At 37.2% G+C, this 17790-nt stretch overlaps 1 protein-coding gene across 6 annotated transcripts in view; it reads right to left on the reverse strand.

Annotated features, from left to right (window-relative positions):
• RGS7 (regulator of G protein signaling 7) overlaps window positions 1-17790 on the reverse strand; it is a 631374-nt gene that overhangs the window by 474097 nt on the left and 139487 nt on the right. The window lies entirely within an intron of this gene.

Raw genomic sequence — 17790 nt, forward strand, 5'->3', positions numbered from 1 at the left:
GAATAAATTATAGACACTATTTTGGTAACATAGCAACATAAGTAAATTCAAGGGTAACAGTATATTATGGTCACCAAACCAAAAGTCCTCTGAGAAGGCCTCTATCTGTACCTCTACATGTTTCAATTAAATTCAATAAATATTTATTGACTTTTATATGCCTGACCACCCAGAGGCAGGGATCATACCTTATTCATAAGCTTATAGCTTACTTTCTCCTGAACTAAATAACTATTTTAAGAGAATTGTCATCTACTATTTTGCAACATGCTACAAATAGATATTTTAAGAGTGCACTGACATAAAGCAAAACTGTAACCATACAAATTTGAACTTGGCTACAAATTACCTTAACCTTAATTGTTTTCAACAGTTTCTAAACCCATTTTACATTAGTTTTAATCTGCCTTTCAGTATAATGCATATTCTGGGTAAATAAAGTAATTGAATTAAAGGTTGTATTTTTTATTTTCTTATATAATCTGATTTGGCTAATTTTACTTTTCTGAAGCTTAGTTCAGATATTTTTTGTTTTGATTGAGCTTTTTGTTTTTGTGTGCTTGTTGTTTCTTGTTAGTTCCCTTACTATTAACATTTTCCCCTAAATTCTGTTTTTGTCATTTTCATTCCATTTTTGCTATCTCACTATATCCCCAATTTGCATACTGTTCATGCTAGTTCCTGGAGTGTGTCACCAAGTTGCTAATAAAATCACTCATAAAACACTGTTCTATCAACTCTTCACTTTACTTCCTAAAATAATAAATTGTTATTATCTAATTTTTATGGCGCAAACTATGTGGTTTATATTTCTTTTACTCAGCACAACAATCCTTTTTTGTTGGTACAAATATTTTCCAGTATTTTAGTGGCACAGGATGATTAAGTAAGTTGCCAAAGATCACACAGTTAGTAAGTATGGAGCTAGAATTTGAACTCCTAACCCCGTGTATTAATTCATCAGTCTATCCTCCTCTACCTACCCCAACCCCCAACATAAAATGAGAGACAGGCAGAGTATAGTATCAAGCAGATAACAGTTTCAATATTATTTGGGAAAAATGCATCTTATTCTTGAAACAGCAACTTTATTGTAAGGTTTAGAAACCCCTGGTTTTCATAACTAAAGACCCCATTACTCTAGTTCAATAGCAAGAAATGCAAAGTGTGGGGATGAAAGCCATTCACAGCAGAGGTAAGTGTCCTCTGTACTCAACAAAAGAAAAAAAAGAAATCACAAAAGACCTTGCAGCCAAGGCTATTCTAGCATATGGTTGGTATTCATAAAGGTTCTTTTGAATGGTATCTGCTGTACCAGTTCTATTTATACAAAACAGCCAAATCAATCTTCCATAAGGAATTGCACCTAGAGACGTTTGAACTTTCTAAATAAAAGTGTCTTTGTGTTCCATCAAGTTTTATTTCAGGGAGGTGATGTAGTGGGATATCATGGTCTCAAAGAAAGAAAACTGGACCAAGAGTAAAAAGAGATGGCTCTGAATCATTGTTCTGTCTCAATGCCTCATTTTCTTAACCTGGAAAATAACTGTATTTTTCATTGGATTCTAAGAATCCAATATAATTGTGTTAGGTGAGAAACACTGTGTGTATGGTGACAAGTTATACAGGTTAAAAGAAAGCCAGTATCACTATAAAACTCCTAGGAGAAAAAATAGGAGAAAATCTAGATGACCTTCAGTCTGGCAATGACACTTTTTAGATACAAGACCAAAGGCACAATCCATGAACAAAAGAATTGATCAGCTGAACTTCATTAAAATGAAAGTTTTCTGCTCTGCAAGAGAGCAAGTCAAGAGAATTTGAAGACAAGCCAAAGACTGGGAGAAAATATTTGGAAAAAAAAAATCTCATAAAGGATTGTTACCCCAAATATACAAATAACTCTTAAAACTCAACAATAGGATAATAACCTGATTTTTAAAATGGGCCAAAGAGCTGAACAAACACCTCATCAAAGAATATAGGCAAATAGCAAATAAGCATTTGAAAAGATGTACCACTACACTCCTTTTAAAATGACCAAAGTTCAGAAAACTGACAGCTCCTAATGTTGGGGAGGATGTGGAGCAACAGGAACTCTCATTCATTGCTAGTGAGAATAAAAAAATGGTACAGCCACTTTGGAAGACAGTTTGGCAGTTTCTTACAAAATTAAACATACTCTTACTATATACAAGCCAGCAACTGTACACCTGGGAATTTATACAAAAGAATTTAAAACTATGTTCACACAAAACTTACACACTGATGTATACAGCAGCTTTATTCATAGTTGCCAAAACTTGGAAGAAACCAAGATGCCCTTCAGTAGGTGAATGGATAAATAAACTGTGGTGCATCCAGACAATGGAGTATTATTCAGCACTAAAATGAGCTATCAAGTCATAAAAAGACCTGGAGAAAATTAAATGCATATTACTAAATGAAAGAAGCCAATCTGAAAAGGTTGCATATTGTATGATTCCAACTATATGACATTCTGGAAAAGGCAAAACTATGAGACAGTAGAAAGATCAGTAGTTGCCAGGGGTTAAGGGGAAGGGAAGGACACGTAAGCGGGGCACAAAGAATTTTTAGGTCAATGAAACTACTCTATATGATACATGTCATTAAATTTGTCTAAACCCATAAAATATACGACACCAAGAGTGAACCCTAATGTACACTGTGGACTTTGGGTGACAATGATATGTCAATGTAGGCTCATCAGTTGTAGCAAAGATACCACTCTGGTAAGTGATGTTGATAATAGTGGAGGCTATGCATGTGTGTGGTGGTGGGTGAGTGGTATATAGGATACATATAATACATATTCCATATATATATATGTACTTTCCACTCAGTTTCACTATGTATCTAAAACAGCTCTAAAAAATAAGGTCTATTAGAAAATAAATATCATTACTAGTAATTAAATTAACTCAGTAAAATTATGGTTAACCATTATCACCATTTCTCTACCATGTCAGATGTCAAATTTGTACTATGAGGAGGCAGGTTTATACAATTACAGTTTATAAATATTCCACCATCAATATGTAATATTTGCATATTTGTCATTTGGGATAATCTGTGTCACTACTAAGTTTCCATATTCAAAGTCCAGGGAGCAGAGGTGGCTTCATAGACGTGTGACCTGGGCAGTCACACAGGGTACCACATTTAGAAGGCCCTGTGCTTCTAAGACATGCTCTGCTCTCTCCATCCTGAATTCTAATTAGTATCTGAACAAGGTGCCTTGCATTTTCATTTTGCACTAGACCTCACAAATTATGTAGCTGGTCCTGCCAGTGAGGATAAAAGCTGAATCTGAAGGTACCAGGGTTGGGGGGGTAGGAGAAGGAGGGCTTAGTGGAGGATGCTCTTGGTTGTGCTGGAAAGGGCCTCAGTTGTATCTGACTGCAGCACTGAATCAGAATCTTAGGGACCTCAGATATCATTCAGTCCCACCCTCGCATTTCAGTTGAAAAAATTGAGGCCTCCAGAATTTTGGTGACTTTCCCAAGGTCCCCAGCTCATCAGTGGTACGCTCTCTGCATTCTGTCTAATGAATGACTTGCCCAGGAACATAAGCAGATGTTGCAGGACCAGTTTTGTGTCCCAGGTCACAGATGTCGCTTCCATAATCAACACCTCTCCTACTGCTCCTTGGTCAGAGCTGCATTTATTTGGTAACTCTCTCACATTTTCCCAAAGCTCCTGAAATCAGTTCCTGTGAAAATGGGCCAATCCTTATATTAATCCAAGTGTTTTTTTTTCTTTTTCCTATTTACCCTTAATTGTTGTCAGCCTCCTGATGAAGTATACCTGAGGATGACCTTCAGCCACATACTGTGGGCTCTGCTTTGATGCTGCTGACTTGGAACGCATTCGGGATTCTGGGTTATATATCTTTTAATTAAACTGCTTCTGAAGGATGAGGACTCATTAATAGATAATGTCTTGTTTGTAAGCATGCCCTTGGGTATCAGACACTGCACTTTCATTCCTGACCATAAATCTCACTTGCAGTGGCAAAGCACCGAAATATCTCTGCTCCAATCATTACTTTATGTTCATCGCATACAAATCAGAATGAATCCTGAATGCACATCAAGTTATCTGACTGAGGCTGTCACAACTCATGTGAAAATGGACCATATATGACAAGAGGTGAAAGTCAGCCATAGTAATGGAAACAGGAAAACTTACTTGAAGTCTGTATAAAGACTAGTCAAGGGCTTCCCTGGTGGCGCAGTGGTTGAGAATCTGCCTGCTAATGCAGGGGACACGGGTTCGAGCCCTCGTCTGGGAAGATCCCACATGCCGCAGAGCAACTAGGCCCATGAGCCACAAATACTGAGCCTGCGCGTCTGGAGCCTGTGCTCCGCAAAAAGAGAGGCCGCGATAGTGAGAGGCCCGCGCACCGCGATGAAGAGTGGCCCCCGCTTGCCACAACTGGAGAAAGCCCTCGCACAGAAACGAAGACCCAACACAACAAAAAATAATAAATAAATAAATAAAAATCACATTACAGAAGAGTATAAAAAAAAAAGACTAGTCAACATCCACCTCCCTCCTCATGGTCACACTCAACATCATTACTGAATTTTTCGGTACTCCTCTTTGTAGTAATTTTTTAGTTGCTACCATCATGATTAGGACATGCATTCTGAACTTAGCACAGTTTACCCTGAATATTAATAATATTAATGTAGTATTAATATTATACCACGATACATAATGTATGTATAGCTCCATTACAGACCTCCCAATCCTTTTGCTATTGTTTAAAGTACCCTTACCCACGTTATAAACTCAATAAATACACTGTCATTAGTTTAGGTATAAACATTCAGTTGACTTTAAATAATTTTAGAAAGAAACTAAAATATTCATTATATTTATCTACATATCAATAATGTCCTTTGCTTTTCTTTCCTGTATTTTTAAGTTTCCATCTTGGATCATTTTCCTTCAGCCTGAAGAACTCTATTTTAGCATACCTAGGACTGCAGACCTGCCAGCAACAATTTCTCTCAGTTGTTATTTACCTGAAAATGTCTTTATTGTGCCTTCATTTAAAAAAATATGATTTTGTTTTAATACAGAATTCTAGATTAACATGTTTTTTCCCAGAACTTAAAAGATATCATTCCATTTTTGTCTGGCCTCAATTATTTCCAATGACGTGTCAGCTATCTTTAAAAATTCTTAGCATTTTTATCTAATATATAATGTTCCTTTTTTCTCTGGTTGACCTTAAGATTTTTTTTTTAATCTTAAGACCTCAGCAGATGTGCCTAGGTACAGTTTTCTTTACATTCATTGACTGAGATGCTTGGATCTGTGAATTACTGTTTTAGACCAAATTTAGAAATTTTTTAGCCAAAGTTTCTTCAACTATTTTTCCTTCTTCATTTTCTCTCTTCTCTCTGCCAAGGACTACAATTAAAAAGTGTATTGTACCATTTGATACTGTCCCTCAGATCATTGTGTTTGTTCATTTTTAAAATCTTTTCATTTTGTGCCTCCTTTTAGATGACTTCTATTGATTTATCACCAAATATATTGCTTCTTCTGTTGTGTCTAGTCTGCTATTAATCTCATCTCATTTCAGCTTTCATATTTTTCAGTTCTTGCATTTCTATTCAGTTTGTTTTGTTTTACATTTTTCTTATTTTTCCTCAAATTCCTCATGCCTTTTTTAATATACCTATTTTTCCTGTAGACTATATATTTATGATAAAGTACTTGTCTGCTTATTCCATATAAGTATTCTTCGTGGGTCTATTTCTTTAACATTATTTTTTCCAGTGGGTCTAGTGATTTTTTATTGTATAGTGATATTGTGGATATTTCATTGTAAAATTTGAGAATCTGTTGTCTTCCTTTGAAGAGTACTGAGATTTGTACTAGCAGGCAGTTAAATCACTGGTGAATCGCCTTGACCAAGTTGAGATTTAATGTCATGTTTCATGAGGATATGCCCTATATTGGTTATGCTTTTAGTCTGGATACATAGTATTTAATCCTAAACAGTGGCCCTTCTAGGTTTTCAATGAAAAGTCCAACAACATGTTTACCAACATTCTCTTAACTTGACCGGATTCAAATTTCAAACTCTATCTCCTAGTAATAGGTAGTGGCTGACATCCCTGCTAAGCTCTTTCAAGCCTCCAGCTACTATTTTTCTCCTTAGATACTTTGGAGATTTTCCAAGCACATGGGTAACACATGTGAAGTTCACGGGTCAAGCAAGGATTTGAGGAGAGTTTACATTATATTTTGCAGCCCCTTCTATCTCTCTCTCTTTTCTGGTATTACTTCCCTCAATTTCCAGCTACTCTGGCTATTCCAAACTCTTTCTTTTTACGACTCCTCAGGCTGATAGGACTTCAACTTTCTGCCTCAGTTCTAGCCCCCCATAAGATGTCATTTAGGAGGTGTTCTTGGGGGAAAAGACTTACAAATGTGAATCTTAACCAGTGTAGTTTTCTTGTTGGAGGGTTGGATGCCCTCTAACTTCTGTCTGCTTTTGATTGCTTTCCAATGACTTGAGAATTTAAAAATTTTTTCCTCAAAATTTATCATTCTTTTAAGCAGAAGGGTTAGTTTTACACAGCTTCTTCTGATATTACCAAGACCAGAGTGTCTCCCTCAGTTGAATTTCCAACTATGTGTTATAGTATGTTCAACAAAATTATCTTAAAATAAACAGAAAAAAATAGGCCATGTGCCTGTATTTACTCTCTACCCAGTTTCTTTTTATAAATGTTTAACATATCTTAACTTTTTAAATTCTCCTAACAACGCTGTGAGATAGAGTCTATTACGTTTAGTTTACAAATAAGAAAACTAAGGCCCAGAAATTTTAGGTAACTTGTGTAAGTTCACAGAGCTAATAATTAATGGAATTACTTCAGGGCTCATGATTTCAGCACTAGCCTCCCCTTTTTTTCCAGAAAATTGAGATGGCTTTGCATTTCTGTTGAGTGGACTGTCTCCCAGATTGGCCTGTAAACTCCTTCATGGGGATACCTTACTTATGTCTTTTATTCACCAGCATACATAGTACAGTCATAACCACTGTTATGCCTTTCATATCAGCTGGCAAACATCCAATGCCTAAGCCTTTTATAACCCATATGAGTGAGGAAGATAATGTCTTCAAAATCCCCAACAGAAAAAAGTACATTCCAAAAATTGGCATTATTAAATACCTCATCTTTCAGCTCATCTACCTGCAAGGACAAATCACTATATAATTTATAAATTAAGTGAAGATAATACAAGGAAAATAAAATTCATAAAATAACTGAACTTCACTTCTATCTAAAATTACTCGAAAGGAAAAACACTGCTGTTTATATATCATATACATATAGAAATTTTGAAAAGAATATTAGAAAATTATACTAATTAAAAGTAGCAATGACCCATGTCATTTGAAGAGCAGGAACTTCACTGAGCTTTTAAAAAGGAGAAAGAAAGGACTTCCCTGGCGTCCACTGCAGGGGGTGAGGGTTCGATCCCTGGTTGGGGAGCTAAGATCACACATGCCTTGGGGCCAAAAAAATCAAACTATAAAAAAAAACAAGCAATACTGTAACAAATTCAATAAAGACTTGAAAAATGGTCCACATCAAAAAAAAAAAAAAAAAGAAGGAGAAGAAAGAAAAAAAGCATGGCCAGCTTAATTCTATATATTTAAAATATACCTGGTTAGATTATGACTTTTTACACTTAAACCTTCAAATGGTGTTCATGAAGTCACTCTAAATCCAGCTCTTAGAAAAAATATATACCAACTAAGACAGGATCCTATCAATACCAGCCGTATTTGTAGGAAGATAAATGCAGTTTTCTGAAGGAAGGTCCACTCTGCTTAGGAAGTATGGTGCCTATGTTACTTCTGCCTGCCAAGAATGGGTTCTCCTTTCATCAACAGCATTTATAGTTTCCTTTGTGTAACTTCTCCTTTATTCCTGACACATATTTTTGGACATATCTGCCCCAATCCTTGATCTGGACACATAACCCAGGTCTGACCAATTGGCCTCCTGATCAATGTAATTGATTTAGGAATGAATTTGTGGCTCAAATAAACTAAAAGAGGTACAGTCATAGCAATCTGAACGAAACAGTTGGTAAAGTGAAGTTTTCTTTCACTGAGTTAGATGACAGAATATAAACTTGGAATTTGGTAGTGGTCATCTTGCCATCTCTTGGAGAGAGTCTGGCCGAGAATAAAAATCAATGCTAAGAAATATAGAAGAACAGAGTCCCAACAACTTCATTTAAGCCTGCATCCAGCAACTCTGATAGATAACCTGAACTTTCAGTTATATGAACATTTTAATTGCCCTTAAGACATTTTCAGTTAAGTTGGTGTTATAGACTGAATGTTTGTGTCATTCCAAAATTTATATGTTGAAGCCTTAATCCCCCAGTGTGACTGTATTTGGAAATGGAGACTCTAAGGAAGTAATCAAGGTTAAATGAGGTCATAAGGGTGGAACCCTGATCCAACAGGATTAGTATCCTTATAAGAAGAAACATCAGAAAGCTCTTTCTCTTTCTCCTACTCATCCAATCCCATGAGCACACTGAGGAAAAGCCATGTGAGGACACAGTGAGAAGGTGGCTGTCTACCAGCCAGGAAGGGAGTTCCTCACCAGAAACCAAATCTTCTGGAACCTTAATAATGGACTACCAGCCTCCAGAACTGTGAGAAAATAAATGTCTGCTGTTTAAGCCACCCAGTCTGTGGTATTTTGTCATGGTAGCCTGAGTAGACTAATACAGTTGGAGTCACTTAAAACTATGAGTACTGTGTAATACAGCAAGTTAGGGTTCCATAGGCAGATTTGTGTTACAACCTATTATGCCCATTTACTCCACTGATGAAACTTCCCTTCAGGTAAAACCCATATGCAATCAGCAAGAGAGCCCACTAAAACTAAAAATCCACTGTACCAACAAAAGCCTTTTAAATACACTTTAAAAATTTTTCTTTTACCTTCCCAAGTGGTTCACTGGCAAAGATCAGGGTTCCACTTAAACTAAAGAGCTTTCCAATCACAAGATTGCCACCAATTATTCACTTAACTATGTATGTGTTAAGCCTTGACTAATTACATTTTCCTCAAACAAGAGCCATTTCACATAAGCCATTCAGGATTATCTCAACTTGACCCAAGAGGATAACACTGAAAATGGTAATAAAGAATTCTCTACTACAGGATATGCTTTCAGATGGTTTTTAATCAATTTTGAAAGTTCCAAAACTCAAAAGAACAAAGCTAACCATTTAACTGGTATATTCCTTTCTATCTTTTGAGGCATTAATAAAAAGAAAGATTTATAAGAGAATTAAATAGTTGGTGAAAAAAGAAAACAATTTAAAAATGAAGAGGGAGGGAGAAAAGGGAAGGGAAGGGAAGAAAAAGAAACAGGGAGGGAAATTTGTGTGTATGTGTGTGCATGTGTGTGGGTGTGGGTATGTGTCCTTGAATGACACGTTTCCTCGCCCTCAAATTTTGTTAACTCTAATGAGGAAGGGCACAAATGTGTTTCTCACAAAAGATTCAAATATCCTTTCACCCTCCCTCCCTATCCCTTATTCAGGTGAGAACTTTTGCTTTAGGGGAAATGGAATTTAATAGGTGAAATTGACTCTTGGTGAGTTTCACCACAAATAGGAACTTTATCTTATGTTATGATCCACAAAATATATGTCAAACTATCCTCATTAAATGCTAAAACCAATTCTAACTCATTGGGAAAACACGTGCATTTCCCTGACACATTTTTGAACATAGTTAATGCACTATGCATACCAGAGAAGATCACTGTCATAGGTTCAATTAAACACTCAGACACACAAGACTACCATAGGCCACACTTGGCATCAAGATCACTCAGAGCAATGGTTCTCAATCTTGAGTATGTGTCAGAATTGCCTCAAGGGACTGTTAAGACACAGACTGCTGCTCCCCAACCCTCCCCTTTCACCTGGCTTTCTGATTCAGTGGTCCTGAGATGAGGTCCCAGAATCTGAACTTTCAAGAAGTTTCCTGGAGATAATGATGATGCTGGACTGAAGAACCACCCTTTGATAACCACTAATAAGATGCTATAGGACAGTAGACACAGCATGCCAGCAGGAAAGCACCAAGTGTTCCTCTTTCTGGGGGAGTCCTTATAGTAGCTTACCCAGTTGTCAGGAGCTACCAGATTCACATCTGGCAGGTATGAGGGGCATCTTGGTTTAGAAAACACATGCCTCACATCTTTTTTGAATAACTCCATAGACATACCTTTCAGGAACCCCAAAAGGGACATGTTGATTATTCAAGTCAGTCTGGGACCAAAATTATGGCTTCCTATCAGGCATTTATAGGTCTCCCAGTCCAGGTACAGTACCAATCAAGGGTCAATTTCACAATGCAGCCTCGTAACAAAATTGACCCAAGCCATCTTTATATGTCTACAGGAAAACAGAACTAGGAAGATAAGTGAAAGCCAAAGAGGAAAGGATTATTTTGCTCACTCTTTGCACACTACATACATATCTTAATTCATATTATACTCCTATATTAAAAGGTGAATAAAAATAAAAACTAAATTATGTCCAAAATTTCCTCATTTTTTCATCCTCGGTTTAACTGAATCTCAAAACCTAGAGTTGGAATGATCATGCCAACAGAAGAAGAGGTGGTTTGCTTTGGGCTTCCTCATAAAAATCATCTGGATTCTAAATTGCCATTCATATGACAATGCACATTTTTTTAATCTGTTGTATGTGATATCACAAAACTTCCACATAAGGGCAGTCTTTAAATTCCATACCAAGAATACTTGCTAATCTCTAATCTGATTTATAAATAAGAAGTAAATTTCTACTTTCGGCTCTTCTGTCATATATATTTGATGTCATATATATGTAATATGATTGCTATTATGGTCTGCTTCATTCTGTTATGTTGCCTGCTTGAAAAAGTTTTATACATAAAACTTTATACATGTATATATACACACACACACATACATACACATATATATATAACTTTATATTATTTAGTATTTAAATAAATATCCAATTTTGCAATTCTAGATTTTTTTTTTTTTTTTTTTTTTTTTTTGCAGTACACGGGCCTCTCACTGTTGTGGACTCTCCCGTTGTGGAGCACAGGCTCCGGACGCGCAGGCTCAGCGTCCATGGCTCACAGGCCCAGCCGCTCCGTGGCATGTGGGATCTTCCCAGACCGGGGTACGAACCCGTGTCCCCTACATCGGCAGGTGGACTCTCAACCATTGCACCACCAGGGAAGCCCTAATTCTAGATTTTAACACTGCCAATAAAAGTAATTTTGGAAGTAATTCTTACCCCTGGTCATATTCACCTAGGAACCTCTTTAGAAATATCAATGCCTGTGCCATACTGCAGACCAATTAATTTAAAATGTCTGGAGACAGGGTCCAACACAGAATATACTTGAAACTCCCCAGATATTTCTAATGTGTAGCCAGGGTTAAGAACCTTTGAAAGTAGAGTCTATTCCTGAGAGAAAATTATTTTTCTTTCCTCTCATACTCCCTTATCCTCCCCCCCCTTTTTTTTAAAGTAGGAAAGGGGGCAAATTCTTCTCAAATAAGGGAGAGAAAGTACTAGAAGACAGATGTTCAAATTATGTGGGATGGTTATAGTTTTTCATGAACCCTATTGGGTTCTCATAAAGATCATTCTAATCTTAGGGCAGGAAGACTCTTCCTGTAGTGACAGTGTAAGTGTTAATATTATTAATATTGCTAATACTCTACAAGTATATTAGGGATTTAGATTCTACTGAAATAAAAAGAAGGAATGAAGCAAAGCTTAAAAATAAAGGGAGACAAAAATAAGGTTCTTCACTTCGGTTAAATAAGAAGAAACAAGAACAAAACCCTCTATTAGTTGATAAGAGCTAATACTTATTTCTCTGCTTTTTAAATGCAGATGTGGCATATACTGGCTAGATGTTCACCCATTTCCTCTCTTCTTGAGTGCACACCTAAACTATATTTTCCAGCTTCTCTTGTGCTTGGTTGTAGTGATGTGACTGAGTTCTAGCCAGTGAAACATGAACAGATGTAATAAATGCCACATCCAGACTTGGCTAATGAAAACTATTCAGGCTTAACTGTGATGGCTAATTTTATGTGTTAACTTGGCTGGACCATGGGGTGCCTAGATAGATGGTCAAACATTATTCTGGATGTTTCTGTGAGGACGTTTTGGGAATAAATCACATTTAGTGCACTCTGCATAAAGCAGATTGCCCTCCATAATGTGGTGAACCTCATCCAATCAGTTGAAAGTCTGACAAGAACAAAAGGGTGATGTTGCCTGAGCAGGAGACAATTCTGCAGTAGAGGGCCTTTGGATTTGCACTACTGCATCAGCTCCTCTCAGGGTCAGCCTACTAGCCCAACCTGCAGATTTTAGACTTGACACCCTTCATTACTGTGTAAGCAAATTCCTTAAAACAAATTTTTAAATAAATATAGTTATATTCATGTATATACATGAATATGTACATATATATGTGTATGTGTGTGTGTGTGTGTGTGTGTGTGTGTGTGTGTGTGTACATATCCTATTGGTTCTGTTTCTCTGGAGAGCCCTGATCAAGACAATGACTTTTTAGGAAAAACTCTAAGAATTAGAGGAGATCAAAGACAAAATGGAAGGAGCTCGGGTTTCTGCATCAGAAGTCTGTATGGATGACTAGGATCATCCATATTGGACATAGTGTAAGTGAGAAATGAACTTTCACGGTGCTCAGTTACTAAGATTTGTGGATTTATTATACCTGTTAGCATTACTTAATCTGAATAACATGGTAAATGTTGAATTAGATAGTATTTAAGCTATCTTTATTCTCAGCATTCTACAGCAGTGGTTCTCAAAGTTAGCTGTGTATGAAAAATTGTAAGCCCTTAAAAAATACTGGTGCTTGGTCTTTACTCTCAGAAAGTATTATTTAATTGGTTTCTGAAGTACAGCCTGGGCACTGGAATTTCTAAATGCTCTCCAGGTGATAAGTTGGAGAACCACAGGTCTACAGGATGACAGAAACCAGATTTTAAAAGTAATGTGGGGCTTCCCTGGTGGCTCAGTGGTTGAGAGTCTGCCTGCCAATGCAGGGGATGCGGGCTCATGCCCCGGTCTGGGAGGATCCCACATGCCGTGGAGCGGCTGGGCCCGTGAGCCATGGACGCTGAGCCTGCGCGTCCGGAGCCTGTGCTCCGCAATGGAAGAGGCCACAACAGTGAGAGGCCCGCGTACCAAAAATAATAATAATAATAAAAGTAATGTGTAAGAGAAACCAAGAGTCTGTTAGTGAAAAGCTTAATATAAATGAACAGGGTGATGCACTTGCCTCACATCCAAGTTTTGAGCTATATTATTATTGTTATTAATAGTAACAAGAAGATTACACACATATCTTACAACAAAACTGCTTTGTAAATATTATGCTTTGCATGTTTTAGCTGAGGAAACCAAAGCTCAAACTGAGAGGCTAGGTAAACTGCTCAAGGTCTTACAGCCACAGGCAGACAGCCACAATTTAACCAATGGCTTTGCTGACTCCACAGTCCACACTCTGAACTCTACGCTATGACACCTCCCATTCACCTGAAGAAAATGCCTTGATCAAGATAAGAAGATAAGAATCTCACTGTGCCACACACAGTCAGGTATCTGCATTCTATTCCCAGCACCCCAGTTTAAAGATGATAGTAAATTTGTGTCCAGAGAGGGGTGACCAGGTTGTTGGAGAGTCTGCAAGCAATTTCCACAAGGAATAGGTTTAAATAGTATGGCAGAGTTTGACCCCAAAAAAGGCAAAATTAAGTTGATGAGTGGTGAGAAAAGATGATTGGAAAAAGAGAACATTGGTAGTACCTTCAAATATTGTTAAAGTTGTCCTCTAAAAGAGGTTATTATGTTCACCCAGATAAAATAAGCATGTTCTACTTAACTCTAGAAAGTTAAATCAGGATCATAAGTTAGAGTTTGCAAAACAGAAAGTTCTGGTTGATATAAAGAAGACTTTCCAAAAATTAGTGCTGTTCTAAAAATAACAAGCAAGGCTGCTAGGAGAATTTAATAAGAAAATATGTTTTGTAAAAGCATATAAAACACTGGATATTTTTGTTTCTATTATCACATTGTGAGGTCCCATCCATTGAAATGTTCAAGTTGATACTAAAATTGTCACTCTGCACTAGAAGGGAATAAGAAGACATGGCCCATGACAGTCCTAAGACTCTATCTTTACATATCGTGAGTTTCCAAGAAAAGGTGTTTTGTGAAATGCCTTGTCTAATGACTGGTAAACAAAATACACACTCTATATTTATATAGTATATTGATTCCAAATTTATTTATTAGAATACTCAGTCTCTTTCTTCCCATCACTAAAATTAGACAAAAATTCATGACAATAATTTGGTCAGATATAGCTTGATGAAGACTTAATAGGAGGCTAACTGTGAAATGTTCACTGTATTTAAATATAAACACCACCAAATACATCAGTGGATAAAATGCTTCCTGAGAAAGATGGAGGCCCATGTTTCTCCTCTTTAGCAACTACCATGGGCAATCATTCCATTTAGTTTCTTGAGTCTGTGCCTTGTCTCATCTTCTCCACAGCAAGCTTTTCTAAACAGGCCCACTACAATTTTGGTTCCCCAACAGTGTATAGAAGAGTGATTGCAGCATAGAATGTTTTCCACAAAAGTTTGATTTGGAAATGACCTAGACCAAAAAAAAAAAAAAAACGTTGTTTGTGGTGCTTCACTCAGAGCATAGTGGAGAACTGAGGAAAATGTGCAATTTAGGAAATATGCATTTTAGACAGGTCCCTATAATTCAAGGAAAAGTAAAAGAATTGGGCTTAAATTACCTAAATAATTCATGCAATCTCCAAGAAAGACATATATAGTAAATATACTGTCTTAAGGTATAATATACCTGACTTCATTGCTGATACCATAAGAACTGCAATAAATCTTCATATTCTATGCTCAGCTTCCTCTCTTATAAAATGGGGTAGGACACCTGAAGGCAGGAAGGATTCTTCTCATATTCACTGCTGTATCCCCAGCACCAGGCACATAGTGTCTGCTCCACAAATATTGGCTGAATGAATGAATGAGCAGGCTTTGGATGTGAAATGTTTAATGTGCCTTTTAGAGAGATATTACAAGGCCTTTGAGTGACTGTGATATTTCTACCAAGCTTCTCTTTGAACATATGACTTATTTAGCATCTTAAAGTTCATGTTGACGGAGAGGGTGAAAGTATGAATACTTTCTTGAGCTCAGTTATTTCTGACTTGTTAGGTACAGAAATCAACAGTGATAACAGTCCAGCCTGAGCGAGACATAAACAGGAGCTGTATGCCAACTTCCCAACTGCAGTTTTCATGTTAAGTTGCCTTTTCTTTGCTGCCACTGAGAAAAGAGTGCCATTTAGCAGTGGTAGGAGTGAGGAAAAATTGATTTATTGGACTAAATATTTGAAACCTCTTCAAGGGTGCTGACGTTTGCAATACCACTCGAACCTTGGGCTAGAAGCCAGGAGAAATTCATGGGATCAAGAGGGTACTGATTCATCCACAAGGGCAGTTCAGCAGCTACATCTCAAACCAAGAGTGCTGGAGGTGAGAGCACCCCAAGTCCCTTAAAATTCCCTAACACACTCATCTGTTAAAGAAGACAATGGCATTAGCCAAATAAAGACGCTCCCTGAGTAAAGAAGAGAGAACGAGAAAATCTATTTTACCCTCTAGGTGAGGAAAACAAAATGTTTTATTAAATAGTAAATGCTCCTACAAAATGTAAGGAACAATAAGCTGGCTACCATCACAGTATGCAAGTACCCTTGAGAGGGGGCTGGAGGAAGGCTAGCATCCTTTTCTGTGACCACTTGCTCCAGTCATGTTCAGGATGAGCAAGTCGCACAGAGTCTGGTGGTTAAGATGATTAGATGATCTCTTTCAGTATACAGGGTTGAGAGTATATCCTATTCTTCATTCCTGCATACAGTGAAACTCTGCTGAGCACCTATTAATGACCAAGCAGTGGGGGAAATAATGAGTTAGACCACAATGGAGCTTATACAAAAGTGGAGGCAAACAATAACAGATTCTAAATGTAAATACAGTCTAAAGAACTGACACAAATGAACTTATTTACAAAACAGAAACAGACTCACAGACTTTGAAAACAAAGGGGAAAGGTGAGGGGAGGAATAAATTGGGAGTTTGGGATTAACATATACACACTGCTATGTATGAAGTAGATAATCAACAAGGATCTACTGTACAGCACTCTACTCAATAGTCTGTAATAACCTATATGGGAAAAGAATCTGAAAAAGAATAGAATATATGTATATGTATAACTGAATCACTTTGCTGTACACCTGAAACTAACACAACATTGTAAATCAACTATACTCCAATATAAAATATAAAAAAAGAATAAAGACAATGGGAAAAAACAATATATTATTCATTGCATAATAATTATTCAATTACATAACACTTGTGACAAGTGTTATGAAGGAGATAAATAAGATATTAGGAATTTATATAATAGGGAAAATTGACTGATTACTTCCAGATGACATTTCAGCTGAACACTGAAGGATAAGCAGAAATTGATCAGAGAAAGCAACCATCACCCTTGATAAGAATAGCAAATAATTATTTTTCAAAACTCAATATATTAACAATTTATTCTGCATGTAGTTTTTGTTTTGTTTTCTTTGCTTTTTTAAATTCTGAAGTTTCAAAAGTTTAATAAACCACACTGTAATACAAAATAGGTTTTACTTTCCCAGATAACTTCATGAAAAATGGTCATGATCTTCTTAGGTCAAACGTTCAAATGCGTAAGAACGTGTGTCGGGCTTCCCTGGTGGGAAGAGATGCAGGGGACGTGGGTTCGTGCCCCAGTCTGGGAAGATCCCAAATGCCACTGAGCGGCTAGGCCCGTGAGCCATGGCCGCTGAGCCTGCGCGGTCGGAGTCTGTGCTCCGCAATGGGAGAGGCCACAACAGTGAGAGGCCCGGGTACCGCAAAAAAAAAAGTGTGTCACTTTTGCTTTCAGAAGGCAAGCTGGGATCTGATGCAGTAAAGACTGTGAACTGCCAATACAAAGGTCAGCTCTGGTGAGGAATTCCAAGGTGGTTAAAATTCACTTATGTCAGCTAGGGAAAAGTGTTCTAAGGTGGGATCTACTATAGCAAAATAAAACCCATGTATAGGGCTATATCCATGTGCACACATGCAATGAGAGAATATGACAGCTGTAGGGGAATGTAGGAACCATATATCCTAAACTCCTCACACCTCAAATTAGGGGCTCATAGAGATGAAAGAAACTGCTCAGGTTGCCCAGCCAGCAAGTGACAATGGCTGAGGATGCATTTGACTGTGATGAAATCCAGCTGAGGGCAAAATAAACTCTGTGGCAAAAATTGTTCATAGAGGGAAAAGGTAAGCTGTAATCAGGTAGCAGGTAACTGGTATGGAGCCTGAAAGCTCAGGACAGTTTTATTTGGTTTCAGTATGCAAAAGGCCAGATTTCAGGGTCAATAAAAGACATCTGTCAAATTAAAGATACTCAGAGCTTTAACAAGCAATAGTGATTTGATTAACTAGATACCCTGAGGGTACTTCTACTTAGCTTAGAACTCTTTATTATCATTACTTTATTTAATGTGGT

The sequence above is a fragment of the Phocoena sinus genome, chromosome 1 (assembly GCF_008692025.1).
Source record: "Phocoena sinus isolate mPhoSin1 chromosome 1, mPhoSin1.pri, whole genome shotgun sequence".
Lineage (NCBI taxonomy): Eukaryota > Metazoa > Chordata > Mammalia > Artiodactyla > Phocoenidae > Phocoena > Phocoena sinus.